This window comes from Stegostoma tigrinum, chromosome 4, assembly GCF_030684315.1.
Source record: "Stegostoma tigrinum isolate sSteTig4 chromosome 4, sSteTig4.hap1, whole genome shotgun sequence".
Classification (NCBI taxonomy): Eukaryota; Metazoa; Chordata; class Chondrichthyes; order Orectolobiformes; family Stegostomatidae; genus Stegostoma; species Stegostoma tigrinum.
The window spans coordinates 4,522,003-4,534,726 of NC_081357.1; the positions used below are offsets into that span (position 1 = coordinate 4,522,003).

Consider the following 12,724-nt stretch of genomic DNA (forward strand, 5'->3'; position numbering starts at 1 on the left):
AGCATTTGGCCTGTAGGCTTGAATGCTCTAACATTTCAATATAAATAGTTCTTAAAATGTCAAGGGCACCTGCCTCTACTTCTCTTTTTGGTAGTGAGTACTCAACTCTCTGGTGAGCATGTTCTTCCTCACATGTCCTCTAAACTTCTTGCTGCTTAAAAATGTGGCCACTGGTTACTCACTCCTCTAATAAGAGGAAACATTTCTCTGCATCGAGCCTATCTTTGCCCCTCAGAATTTTATACACCATCAGATTTCCCTTAGCTTTCTTCGCTCTAAGGGAAACAATCCCAGTCTATCTATAAGTCTCTTCATAGCTGAATCACTCCAGCCCAAGCAACATTTGGGTCAATCTCTTCTGCACGCTTTCCACCTGGTCACACGCTTCCTATCCTGCAGGAATGAGAATTGTACAAACGGCTTAGTTAATAATGACTACGGCTCCCACTTTGCAGTACTTAGCCCACAGTTTTGTATGCCTTGGCATCACAAGTGCACATCTAGAAACTTTTTAAAAGTTCTGCTTCCACCATGGTTACAAGCACTTAGTTCCAAAATCACACCACCCTCTGGGTGAAAAAGATTCTCCTCACATCGCTTCTATACATCCTACACTGGACGTGGATCTCTCCATTCAAGGGAAATCGTTTCTGTCTGTCTACCCTATCTATGCCCCTCATAACTAATTACTCAGTTATACTCACTCATATGGATAATGATGGGATCGTGTAGGGGGAGGGGCTTAGATTAGTTCACAGGTCGGTGCAACATCGAGGGCTGAAGGGCCTGTTCTGCGCTGTATCGTTCTATATCTCCGATGCTGTGAGGAAAACCCCAGTTTGTCCAATCTCTCTTCAGAACTGCAACTCTGCTGCCCAAGCAACATCCTGGTAAATCTTCTCTGTTCCTAACAAACCCCTCGTGGTCTTGAGCCTTCAGAATCTGTATGCATTTTCATTTTCTTCTTCATTTAATCTTGTACATCCCTTGACATCCAGCGTCCTCTGGTCTGGTTACTTAAACCCTTCATCTTTACAGCAAAACGTCAGCCCTGCACTTTCACCATTACCCTTTCGAAAGTCCTGCATTGCTCTGATAGGAATTTTACTGCAAGTAGCTGCTCCCAGTTCACTTCAACCAGATGCTGTCTCATTGTATTAAAATTAACCTTTCCCAATTCAGAATTTTCTTTTCAGCCAATCTTTGTCCGTATCCGTATTTATCTTAAATCTCATTCAGTTATGGTTACTAATCACCAAAAACGCCCACACTGCGAAACTTACCACTTTCCTCAAAGCAAATTCTGCACCATGCTCTATCAGGCTTTCCACATCCTGGCTTAAAAAGCTCTCCTGAACACACTAAGAAATCCACCCTTAGCAAATCTTTTATTTTGTCCATCCCAGATAATATTGAGAAATCCTTGATTACTTTTACAACCTTCTTGAGGCTTGCCCACATTTTCTCTTAAACCTTGATTCCAGCAAGGTGATTACAGATAGCAGAAACTGCCAACGCTGTAGAATCTGCGAAAACAAGGTGTACAGCAGAATGAACACAGCAGGCCAAGCAGCATCAGAGGAGCAGGAAAGCTGAGGTTTTGGGTCCAGTTCAAATCAACCCACATTTCTTTTTCAATCTTTACTCATATGGCCTCAGTTGAGGAACCGTCTAAGAACGGCACTGCAGTAATTGCTTTGTCAATACTGCAAACCACAACCTCGCCAACATCTCCCATAAGGATTCTATGACCAGGAACGTTGACCTGCCAGTCCTGTCCCTCCCTCAGCCACATCCCTGTGAATGCTATCACATTCGCAAGCATTATTCAAATTGCCTTGATCCTTGGCAACTTGCCTACTGGCACAACAGATCCACAAAAGGCACCATCTCCCTGGTCCTACACCTACCCCTGGAATACCTGAATAACAAGGATACCAATGTCAGCCTCCTACTTATTGACAACAGTTCTACCTTCAACTTCATAATTCCAAACAAACTCATCTCTAAACTTTGGTTCCCCCTTCTGTAACCAAATCGATTGCCTGACCCATAGTCCGCAATTGGTTATAAGAGGTAACAATATGTTGTCCCACATAATCCTCAACCGCAGTGCCCTGCAAGGAGTGCTTAGTGGTTTGGTACAAGACAACAGCCTCTCCACCAATGTCAGCAAAATGAAGGAGCTGGTCATTGACCTCTGGAAGCAGAGTGGAGAGCGTACCCCGGCCTGCATCAAGAGTGCTGACGTTGAGATAGTCTTGAATGCAAGGTTCCTGGGAGTGATGATCAACAACTCTGTTCTGGTCTACCCACGTTGACATGGCAGTCAAGAAAGCAGAACATTTCTACTTCCTCAGCAGGCTAAGGCAATCTGCCATGTCCACAAGGACTTTGACCAATTTTTATAGATATACCACAGAAAGCATCCTATCTGGATGCACCACAGTGTGGCATGACAACTCCACTTCCCAAGACTGCAAAAACTAAAGTACACAGAAAGCAATGAGCTCAGCCCAGTCAATCATGCAAAACAGCCTTCCATCCATTTGACTTTGTCCATACTTTCTCCTGAATTGGGAAAGCAATCAACATAATCAAAGACGACTCCCATCCCGGTTACACTCTCTTCCATTGGACACAAGGTATAGAAGTTTGAACACATGTACAAAGAAACTTAAGAACAGCTTCTTTCCCACTGTTGTCAGACTTTTGCAGGTATAACACTATTTTGTGAGCACAAAAGCTGATATTTCTGGTCTAGACCCTTCAGAGATGAAGGGTCTAGGCCCAAAACGTCAGCTTTTGTGCTCCGGAGATGCTGCTTGGCCTGCTGTGCTCATCCAGCTCCACACTTTATCTCTGATTCTCCAGCATCTGCAGCTGCCATCATCTCTGGTAACATTATTTTGCACCTTGTTCTGCTATCCTGATGCATTTTGTATGATATCCAAATATAAACACAAAACAACACTTTTCACCATATCTCCGTACTTGTGACAACAATAAATTCATCAAACAAGACTCTCAAATCACCTACATTATATCTAAGACTCAATGCACTCAAATAATTGCCATCCAGTTTGTGATGCTCACTTGACTCCACACTGCCTTATAGCTTCACTTGGATTTCCTTCTACACTTGTCTGTAACATGTCCAACTGGACTTCAACTCAACATCCCACATCTTCTCCCAAATTAGTTTTAACTCCCACCAACCAAACCAGCAAACTTCCCACATGGATGCTGGTCTTGTTCCGGTTAAAATGTAATCTAACAGACAAACAAACACTGCTGCTCCAAATATTCAGCCACATCTTCTTCTGTACCATCATTCTATTCCTGTTTGCTGCAAAGCATATAATAATCTCTGAATTACCCAATCTTTGAGGATCCACACCTTAGTTTGCAACACAAAGCCCTAAATTCTTGGTGCAGGACCTCCATCCTGTTCTTTCACATTTTTTAGGTCACAATTTGGACGTGCCCTCTACTTTCTGAACTACTACTTCCAAGATAGCAAAGCTTTGTTTGGTGAAGGGAATGGCTGTGCCGGGGGGGGGGGGGGTGACACGACACCGGGGAGGAGGGGGGGGGGGGGAGAGAGACGACACCGGGGAGGAGGGGGGGGGGGGGAGGGAGAGGGGACACGACGCCGGGGAGGGGGGGGGGGGAGAGAGACGACGCCGGGGAGGAGGGGGGACGACGCCGGGGAGGGAAGAGACGACACCGGGGAGGGGGGGGGGAAGACACGACACCGGGGAGGGGGGGGGGGGGGGGGGAAAGAGAGACACGGCGCCGGGAAGGGGGGGGGGGGGGGAGGAGGAGGACGGGGGGGGAAGGAGGAGGACGCCGGGAAGGGGGGAGGGGGGGGGGGGGAGAAGAGACGACGCCGGGAGGGGGGGGGGGGGGGAGAAGAGACGACGCCGGGAGGGGGGGGGGGGGGGGAGAAGAGACGACGCCGGGAGGGGGGGGGGGGGGGAGAAGAGACGACGCCGGGAGGGGGGGGGGGGGGAGAAGAGACGACGCCGGGAGGGGGGGGGGGGGGGGGAGAGAGGGCGGACACGACGCCGGGAAGGGGGGGGGGGGGGAAGAAGGGGGGAGACACGATACCGGGAAGGGGGGGGGGGGGGGAGAGAAGAGAGGGGAGACACGACACCGGGAAGGGGGGGGGGGGGGGAGAAGAGAGGGGAGACACGACACCGGGAAGGGGGGGGGGGGGAAGAGAAGAGAGGGGAGACACGACACCGGGAAGGGGGGGGGGAGAAGAGAGGGGAGACACGACACCGGGAAGGGGGGGGGGGGGGGGAGAAGAGAGGGGAGACACGACACCGGGAAGGGGGGGGGGGGGGAGAAGAGAGGGGAGACACGACACCGGGAAGGGGGGGGGGGGGGAGAAGAGAGGGGAGACACGACACCGGGAAGGGGGGGGGGGAGGAGAAGAGAGGGGAGACACGACACCGGCAAGGGGGGGGGGGGGAGAAGAGAGGGGAGACACGACACCGGGAAGGGGGGGGGGGGGAGAAGAGAGGGGAGACACGACACCGGGAAGGGGGGGGGGGGAGAGAGGAGGAGGACGCCGGGAGGAGGGGGGGGGGGGGGGAAGGAGAGACGACGCCGGGAAGGGGGGGGGGGGGGGGGAAGGAGGAGGACGCCGGGGGGAGGGGGGGGGGAGAGAAGAAGAGACGACGCCGGGAGGGGGTGGGGGGGGAAGAAGAGACGACGCCGGGAAGGGGGGGGGGGGGGGGGAGAGAGAGGGCGGACACGACGCCGGGAAGGGGGGGGGGGGGAGAGAAGGGGGGAGACACGATACCGGGAAGGGGGGGGGGGGAGAGAAGAGAGGGGAGACACGACACCGGGAAGGGGGGGGGGGGGGGGAGAGAGAGGGCGGACACGACGCCGGGAAGGGGGGGGGGGGGAGAAGGGGGGAGACACGATACCGGGAAGGGGGGGGGGGGAGAGAAGAGAGGGGAGACACGACACCGGGAAGGGGGGGGGGGGAGAAGAGAGGGGAGACACGACACCGGGAAGGGGGGGGGGGGGGAGAAGAGAGGGGAGACACGACACCGGAAGGGGGGGGGGGGGAGAAGAGAGGGGAGACACGACACCGGGAAGGGGGGGGGGGGGAGAAGAGAGGGGAGACACGACACCGGGAAGGGGGGGGGGGGAGAAGAGAGGGGAGACACGACACCGGGAAGGGGGGGCGGGGAGGAGAAGAGAGGGGAGACACGACACCGGGAAGGGGGGGGGGGGGAGAAGAGAGGGGAGACACGACACCGGGAAGGGGGGGGGGGGGGAGAGAAGAGAGGGGAGACACGACACCGGGAAGGGGGGGGGGGGGAAGAGAGGAGGAGGACGCCGGGAGGAGGGGGGGGGGGGGGAGGAGAGACGACGCCGGGAAGGGGGGGGGGGGGGAGAGGAGGAGGACGCCGGGGGGAGGGGGGGGGGGAGAAGAAGAGACGACGCCGGGAGGGGGTGGGGGGGGGAAGAAGAGACGACGCCGGGAAGGGGGGGGGGGGAGGAGGAGGACGCCGGGGGGAGGGGGGGGGGGGGGGGGGAGAAGAAGAGACGACGCCGGGAGGGGGTGGGGGGGGGGGGGGGAAGAAGAGACGACGCCGGGAGGGGGTGGGGGGGGGAGAAGAAGAGACGACGCCGGGAAGGGGGGGGGGGGGGGGGGGAGAAGAAGAGACGACGCCGGGAAGGGGGGGGGGGGGGGGAGAAAGAGAGGGGAGACACGACGCCGGGAAGGGGGTGGGGGGGGGGGGGGGAGAAGAAGAGACGACGCCGGGAAGGGGGGGGAGAAAGAGAGGGGAGACACGACGCCGTGAAGGGGGGGGGGGGGGGAGAGAGGGGAGACACGACGCCGGGAAGGGGGGGGGGGGGGGAGAGAGGGGAGACACGACGCCGGGAAGGGGGGGGGGGGGGGAGAGAGGGGAGACGCGACGCCGGGAAGGGGGGGGGGGGAGAGAGAGGGGAGACACGACGCCGGGAAGGGGGGGGGGGGGGGGGGGGAGGAGGAGGACGCCGGGGGGGGGGGGGGGGGGGGGGGGGAGAGAAGAAGAGACGACGCCGGGAAGGGGGGGGGGGGGGGAGAAGAAAGAGAGGGGAGACACGACGCCGGGAAGGGGGGGGGGGGAGAGAGGGGAGACACGACGCCGGGAAGGGAGAGAGAGAGGGGAGACACGACGCCGGGAAGGGGGGGGGGGGGGAGAAGAGAGGGGAGACACGACGCCGGGAAGGGGGGGGGGAAAGAGAGGGGAGACACGACGCCGGGAAGGGAGAGAGAGAGGGGAGACACGACGCCGGGAAGGGGGGGGGTGGGGGGAGGGGAGACACGACGCCGGGAAGGAGGGGGTGGGGGGAGGGGAGACACGACGCCGGGAAGGAGGGGGTGGGGGGAGGGGAGACACGACGCCGGGAAGGAGGGGGTGGGGGGAGGGGAGACACGACGCCGGGAAGGAGGGGGTGGGGGGAGGGGAGACACGACGCCGGGAAGGAGGGGGTGGGGGGAGGGGAGACACGACGCCGGGAAGGAGGGGGTGGGGGGAGGGGAGACACGACGCCGGGAAGGAGGGGGTGGGGGGAGGGGAGACACGACGCCGGGAAGGAGGGGGTGGGGGGAGGGGAGACACGACGCCGGGAAGGAGGGGGTGGGGGGAGGGGAGACACGACGCCGGGAAGGAGGGGGTGGGGGGAGGGAGACACGACGCCGGGAAGGAGGGGGTGGGGGGAGGGGAGACACGACGCCGGGAAGGAGGGGGTGGGGGGAGGGGAGACACGACGCCGGGAAGGAGGGGGTGGGGGGAGGGGAGACACGACGCCGGGAAGGAGGGGGTGGGGGGAGGGGAGACACGACGCCGGGAAGGAGGGGGTGGGGGGAGGGGAGACACGACGCCGGGAAGGAGGGGGTGGGGGGAGGGGAGACACGACGCCGGGAAGGAGGGGGTGGGGGGAGGGGAGACACGACGCCGGGAAGGAGGGGGTGGGGGGAGGGGAGACACGACGCCGGGAAGGAGGGGGTGGGGGGAGGGGAGACACGACGCCGGGAAGGAGGGGGTGGGGGGGAGGGAGGGGAGACACGACACCGGGGAGGAGGGGGGGGGGGGGGAGGGAGGGGAGACACGACACCGGGAAGGGGGGGGGGGGGGAGGAGAGAGAGGGGAGACACGACACCGGGAAGGGGGGGGGGGGGAGAGAGGGGAGACACGACACCGGGAAGGGGGGGGGGGGGGGAGAGAGGGGGAGACACGACACCGGGGAAGGGGGGGGGGGGGGAGGAGAGAGAGGGGAAACACGACACCGGGAAGGGGGGGGGGGGGGAGAGAGAGGGGAGACACGACACCGGGAAGGGGGGGGGGGGGGGAGAGAGAGGGGAGACACGACACCGGGAAGGGGGGGGGGGGGGGGGGAAGAGAGGGGAGACACGACACCGGGAAGGGGGGGGGGGGGGGAGAGAGGGGAGACACGACGCCGGGAAGGGGGGGGGGGGGGGAGGGGAGACACGACGCCGGGAAGGAGGGGGTGGGGGGAGGGGAGACACGACGCCGGGAAGGAGGGGGTGGGGGGGAGGGAGAAGAGACGACACCGGGGAGGAGGGGGTGGGGGGGAGGGGGGGGAGGGAGGGGAGACACGACACCGGGGAGGAGGGGGGGGGGGGGAGGGAGGGGGAGACACGACACCGGGAAGGGGGGGGGGGGGGGGGAGGAGAGAGAGGGGAGACACGACACCGGGAAGGGGGGGGGTGGGGGGGGAGGGAGAAGAGACGACACCGGGGGAGGAGGGGGGGGGGGGGAGGGAGGGGGGAGACACGACACCGGGGAGGAGGGGGGGGGGGGGGGAGGGAGGGGAGACACGACACCGGGGAGGAGGGGGGGGGGGGGGAGGGAGGGGAGACACGACACCGGGAAGGGGGGGGGGGGGGGAGGAGAGAGAGGGGAGACACGACACCGGGAAGGGGGGGGGGGGGGAGAGAGGGGAGACACGACACCGGGAAGGGGGGGGGGGGGGGAGAGAGGGGAGACACGACACCGGGAAGGGGGGGGGGGGGGGGAGGAGAGAGAGGGGGAGACACGACACCGGGAAGGGGGGGGGGGGGGGAGAGAGAGGGGGAGACACGACACCGGGAAGGGGGGGGGGGGGGGGGAAGAGAGGGGAGACACGACACCGGGAAGGGGGGGGGGGGGAGAGAGGGGAGACACGACACCGGGAAGGGGGGGGGGGGGGGGAGGAGGAGGACGCCGGGAGGAGGGGGGGGAAGGAGAGACGACGCCGGGAAGGGGGGGGGGGGGAGGAGGAGGACGCCGGGAGGAGGGGGGGGGGGGGGGGGGAGAAGAAGAGACGACGCCGGGAGGGGGTGGGGGGGAGAAGAAGAGACGACGCCGGGAAGGGGGGGGGGGGGGAGAGAAGAAGAGACGACGCCGGGAGGGGGGGGGGAGGAGGAGGAGGACGCCGGGAGGAGGGGGGGGGGGGGGAGAAGAAGAGACGACGCCGGGGAGGGGGGTGGGGGGGAGAAGAAGAGACGACGCCGGGAAGGGGGGGGGGGGGGGGGGGGGGGGAGAGAAGAAGAGACGACGCCGGGAGGGGGGGGGGGGAGAAGAAGAGACGACGCCGGGAGGGGGTGGGGGGGGGGGGGGAGAAGAAGAGACGACGCCGGGAAGGGGGGGGGGGGGGGGAGAGAAGAAGAGACGACGCCGGGAAGGGGGGGGGGGGGGGGGGGGGGGGGAGAGGGGAGACACGACACCGGGAAGGGGGGGGGGGGGGGAGAGGGGAGACACGACACCGGGAAGGGGGGGGGGGGGGGGGGAGAGGGGAGACACGACACCGGGAAGGGGGGGGGGGGGGGGAGGGGGAGAGAGGGGAGACACGACACCGGGAAGGGGGGGGGGGGGGGGGAGGGAAGGAGAGACGACGCCGGGAAGGGGGAGGAGGAGGAGGAGGACGCCGGGAGGAGGGGGGGGGGGGGGAAGAAGAGACGACGCCGGGAGGGGGGTGGGGAAGAAGAGACGACGCCGGGAGGGGGGGGGGGGGGGAGAAGAAGAGACGACGCCGGGAGGGGGTGGGGGGGGGGGAGAAGAAGAGACGACGCCGGGAGGGGGGTGGGGGAGAAGAGGAGACGACGCCGGGGAAGGGGTGGGGGGGGGGGGAGAAGAAGAGACGACGCCGGGAGGGGGGAGGGGGGGGGGGGGGGGGGGGGGAGGGGAGACACGACACCGGGAAGGGGGGGGGGGGGAGACACGATACCGGGAAGGGGGGGGGGGGGGGGGGAGGAGGACGCCGGGAGGAGGGGGGGGAAGGAGAGACGACGCCGGGAAGGGGGGGGGGGGGGGGAGAGGGGAGACACGACACCGGGAAGGGGGGGGGGGGGGAAGAGAGGGGAGACACGACACCGGGAAGGGGGGGGGGGGGAGAGAGAGGGGAGACACGACACCGGGAAGGGGGGGGGGGGAGAGGAGGAGGACGCCGGGAGGAGGGGGGGGAAGGAGAGACGACGCCGGGAGGAGGGGGGGGAAGGAGAGACGACGCCGGGAAGGGGGGGGGGGGGGGAGAGAGAGGGGAGACACGACGCCGGGAAGGGAGGGGGGGGGGGGGGGAAAGAGGGGAGACACGACGCCGGGAAGGGGGGGGGGGAAGAGGGGAGACACGACGCCGGGAAAGGGGGGGGGGGAGGGGAGGGGAGGGGGAGACACGACGCCGGGAAAGGGGGGGGGGGAGGGGAGGGGGGGGAGACACGACGCCGGGAAGGGGGTGGGGGAGGAGGGGAGGGGAGACACGACACCGGGAAGGGGGTGGGGGAGGGGAGGGGGAGACACGACACCGGGAAGGGGGGGTGGGGGGGGGGAGGGGAGGGGAGACACGACACCGGGAAGGGGGGGGGAGGGGAGGGGAGGGGAGACACGACACCGGGAAGGGGGGGGGGGGGAGGGGAGACACGACACCGGGAAGGGGGGGGGGGGGGGGGAGGGGAGGGGAGACACGACACCGGGAAGGGGGGGGGGGGGAGGGGAGGGGAGACACGACACCGGGAAGGGGGGGGGGAGGGGAGGGGAGGGGAGACACGACACCGGGAAGGCGGGGGGGGGAGGGGAGGGGAGACACGACACCGGGAAGGGGGGGGGGGGAGGGGAGGGGAGACACGACGCCGGGAAGAGGGGGGGGGGGGGGGGGGGGAGAGGGAGACACGACGCCGGGAGGAGGGGGGGGGGAAGGAGAGACGACGCCGGGAAGGGGGGGGGGGGAGAGAGAGGGGAGACACGACGCCGGGGAAGGGGGGGGGGGGGGGGGGAAAGAGAGGGGAGACACGACACCGGGAAGGGGGGGGGGAAGAGAGGGGAGACACGACACCGGGAAGGGGGGGGGAAGAGAGGGGAGACACGACACCGGGAAGGGGGGGGGGAAGAGAGGGGAGACACGACACCGGGAAGGGGGGGGGGAAGAGAGGGGAGACACGACACCGGGAAGGGGGGGGGGGGGAAGAGAGGGGAGACACGACACCGGGAAGAGGGGGGGGGGGGGGGGAAAGAGAGGGGAGACACGACACCGGGAAGAGGCGGGGGGGGGGAAGAGAGGGGAGACACGACACCGGGAAGGGGGGGGGGGGGGGAGAGAGGGGAGACACGACACCGGGAAGGGGGGGGGGGAGGGGAAGAGAGGGGAGACACGAGGCCGGGAGGGGGGGGGGGGAAGAGGGGAGACACGACGCGGGAAGGGGGGGGGGGGGAGGGAAGAGGGGAGACACGACGCCGGGAAGGGGGGGGGGGGGGGAGGGAAGAGGGGAGACACGACGCCGGGAAGGGGGGGGGGGGGGGAGGGAAGAGGGGAGACACGAGGCCGGGAAGGGGGGGGGGGGGGGGGGGAGAGGGGAGACACGAGGCCGGGGAAGGGGGGAGGTGGGAGAGGGGAGACACGAGGCCGGGAAGGGGGGAGGGGGAGGGAAGAGGGGAGACACGACGCCGGGAAGGGGGGGGGGGGGGGAAAGAGGGGAGACACGACGCCGGGAAGGGGGGGGGAAGAGGGGACACACGAGGCCGGGAAGGGGGGGGGGGGGGGGGGGAGGGGAGAGGGGAGACACGAGGCCGGGAAGGGGGGAGGTGGGAGAGGGGAGACACGAGGCCGGGAAGGGGGGGAGGTGGAGGGGGGAGAGGGGAGACACGAGGCCGGGAAGGGGGGAGGTGGAGGGGGGGAGAGGGGAGACACGAGGCCGGGAAGGGGGGGGGGGGAGAGGGGGGGGGGGGGGGGGGAGAGGGGGGGAGGGGGGGGGGAGGGGGGAGAGGGGAGACACGAGGCCGGGAAGGGGGGAGGTGGGAGAGGGGAGACACGAGGCCGGGAAGGGGGGAGGTGGGAGAGGGGAGACACGAGGCCGGGAAGGGGGGGGGTGGAGGGGGGAGAGAGGCGAGTCCGAGGCCGGGGTAAGGGGGGGGGGGGGGGGGGGGGGGAGGGGAGGCACGACGCCGGGAAGGGCGGGGGGGGAGGGAAGAGGGGAGACACGACGCCGGGAGGGGGGGGGGGGGGGGGAGGGAAGAGGGGAGACACGAGGCCGGGAAGGGGGGGGGGGGGAGGAGACACGACGCCAGGAAGGGGGGGGGGGGGGGGGGGGAGGACACGACGCCAGGAAGGGGGGGGGGGGGGGGAGACACGACGCCAGGAAGGGGGGGGGGGGGGGGGAGACACGACGCCAGGAAGGGGGGGGGGGGGGGAGAAGAGGGGAGACACGACGCCGGGAAGGGGGGGGGGGGGGGGGAAAGAGGGGGAGACACGACGCCGGGAAGGGGGGGGGAAGAGGGGAGACACGAGGCCGGGAAGGGGGGGGGGGGGGAGGGGAGAGGGGGGAGACACGAGGGCCGGGAAGGGGGGGGTGGGAGAGGGGGAGACACGACGCCGGGAAGGGGGGGGGGGGGGGGAAAGAGGGGAGACACGACGCCGGGAAGGGGGGGGGGGGGGAAAGAGGGGAGACACGACGCCGGGAAGGGGGGGGGGGGAAAGAGGGGAGACACGAGGCGGGAAGGGGGGGGGGGGGGGGGGGGGGAGGGGAGACACGAGGCCGGGAAGGGGGGGAGGTGGGAGAGGGGAGACACGAGGCCGGGAAGGGGGGAGGTGGAGGGGGGAGAGGGGAGACACGAGGCCGGGGAAGGGGGGGGGGGGGGGGGGGGGGTAGGGGGGAGAGGGGGGGGGAGGGGGGGGGGGAGGGGAGACACGAGGCCGGGAAGGGGGGAGGTGGGAGAGGGGAGACACGAGGCCGGGAAGGGGGGGAGGTGGAGGGGGGAGAGGGGAGACACGAGGCCGGGAAGGGGGGGGGGGGGGGGGAGGGGAGGAACGACGCCGGGAAGGGGGGGGGGGGGGGGGGGGGGGAGGCGGGGAGAGGAGGGGACACCGGTGGGCCGGTGGGGGGGTCAAGGGGGAGGGGACACCGGTGGGCGAAGGGGAGGGGACACCGGTGGGCCGGGGGGGAAGAGGGGACACCGGTGGGCCGGGGGGGGGGGGGGGAACACCGGTGTGGGGGGGGGGGAGGGGGAGAGGGGACACCGGTGTGGGGGGGGGGGGGGGGGGGGAGAGAAGAGGGGAGACACGACGCCGGGAAGGGGGGGGGGGGGGGGGGAAAGAGGGGAGACACGACGCCGGGAAGGGGGGGGGGGGAAGAGGGGAGACACGAGGCCGGGATGGGGGGGGGGGGGGGGGGGGGGAGAGGGGAGACACGAGGCCGGGAAGGGGGGGAGGTGGGAGAGGGGAG

General features: G+C 66.8%; 1 protein-coding gene across 4 annotated transcripts in view; it reads right to left on the reverse strand.

Moving 5' to 3' along the window:
• The window catches only part of znf318 (zinc finger protein 318), a 90,315-nt gene that overhangs the window by 71,642 nt on the left and 5,949 nt on the right, over nt 1–12,724 (reverse strand). For 2 of the 4 annotated variants that reach the window (XR_009445650.1, XM_059645103.1), the window contains exon 1: nt 705–2,497. The exons of the other annotated variants lie outside the window; for them this stretch is intronic. The gene's annotated coding sequence lies outside the window, so the exon portion shown is untranslated. Of the gene's footprint in view, nt 1–704; nt 2,498–12,724 lie in introns of those variants that run through there. 4 annotated transcript variants of the gene reach the window in all.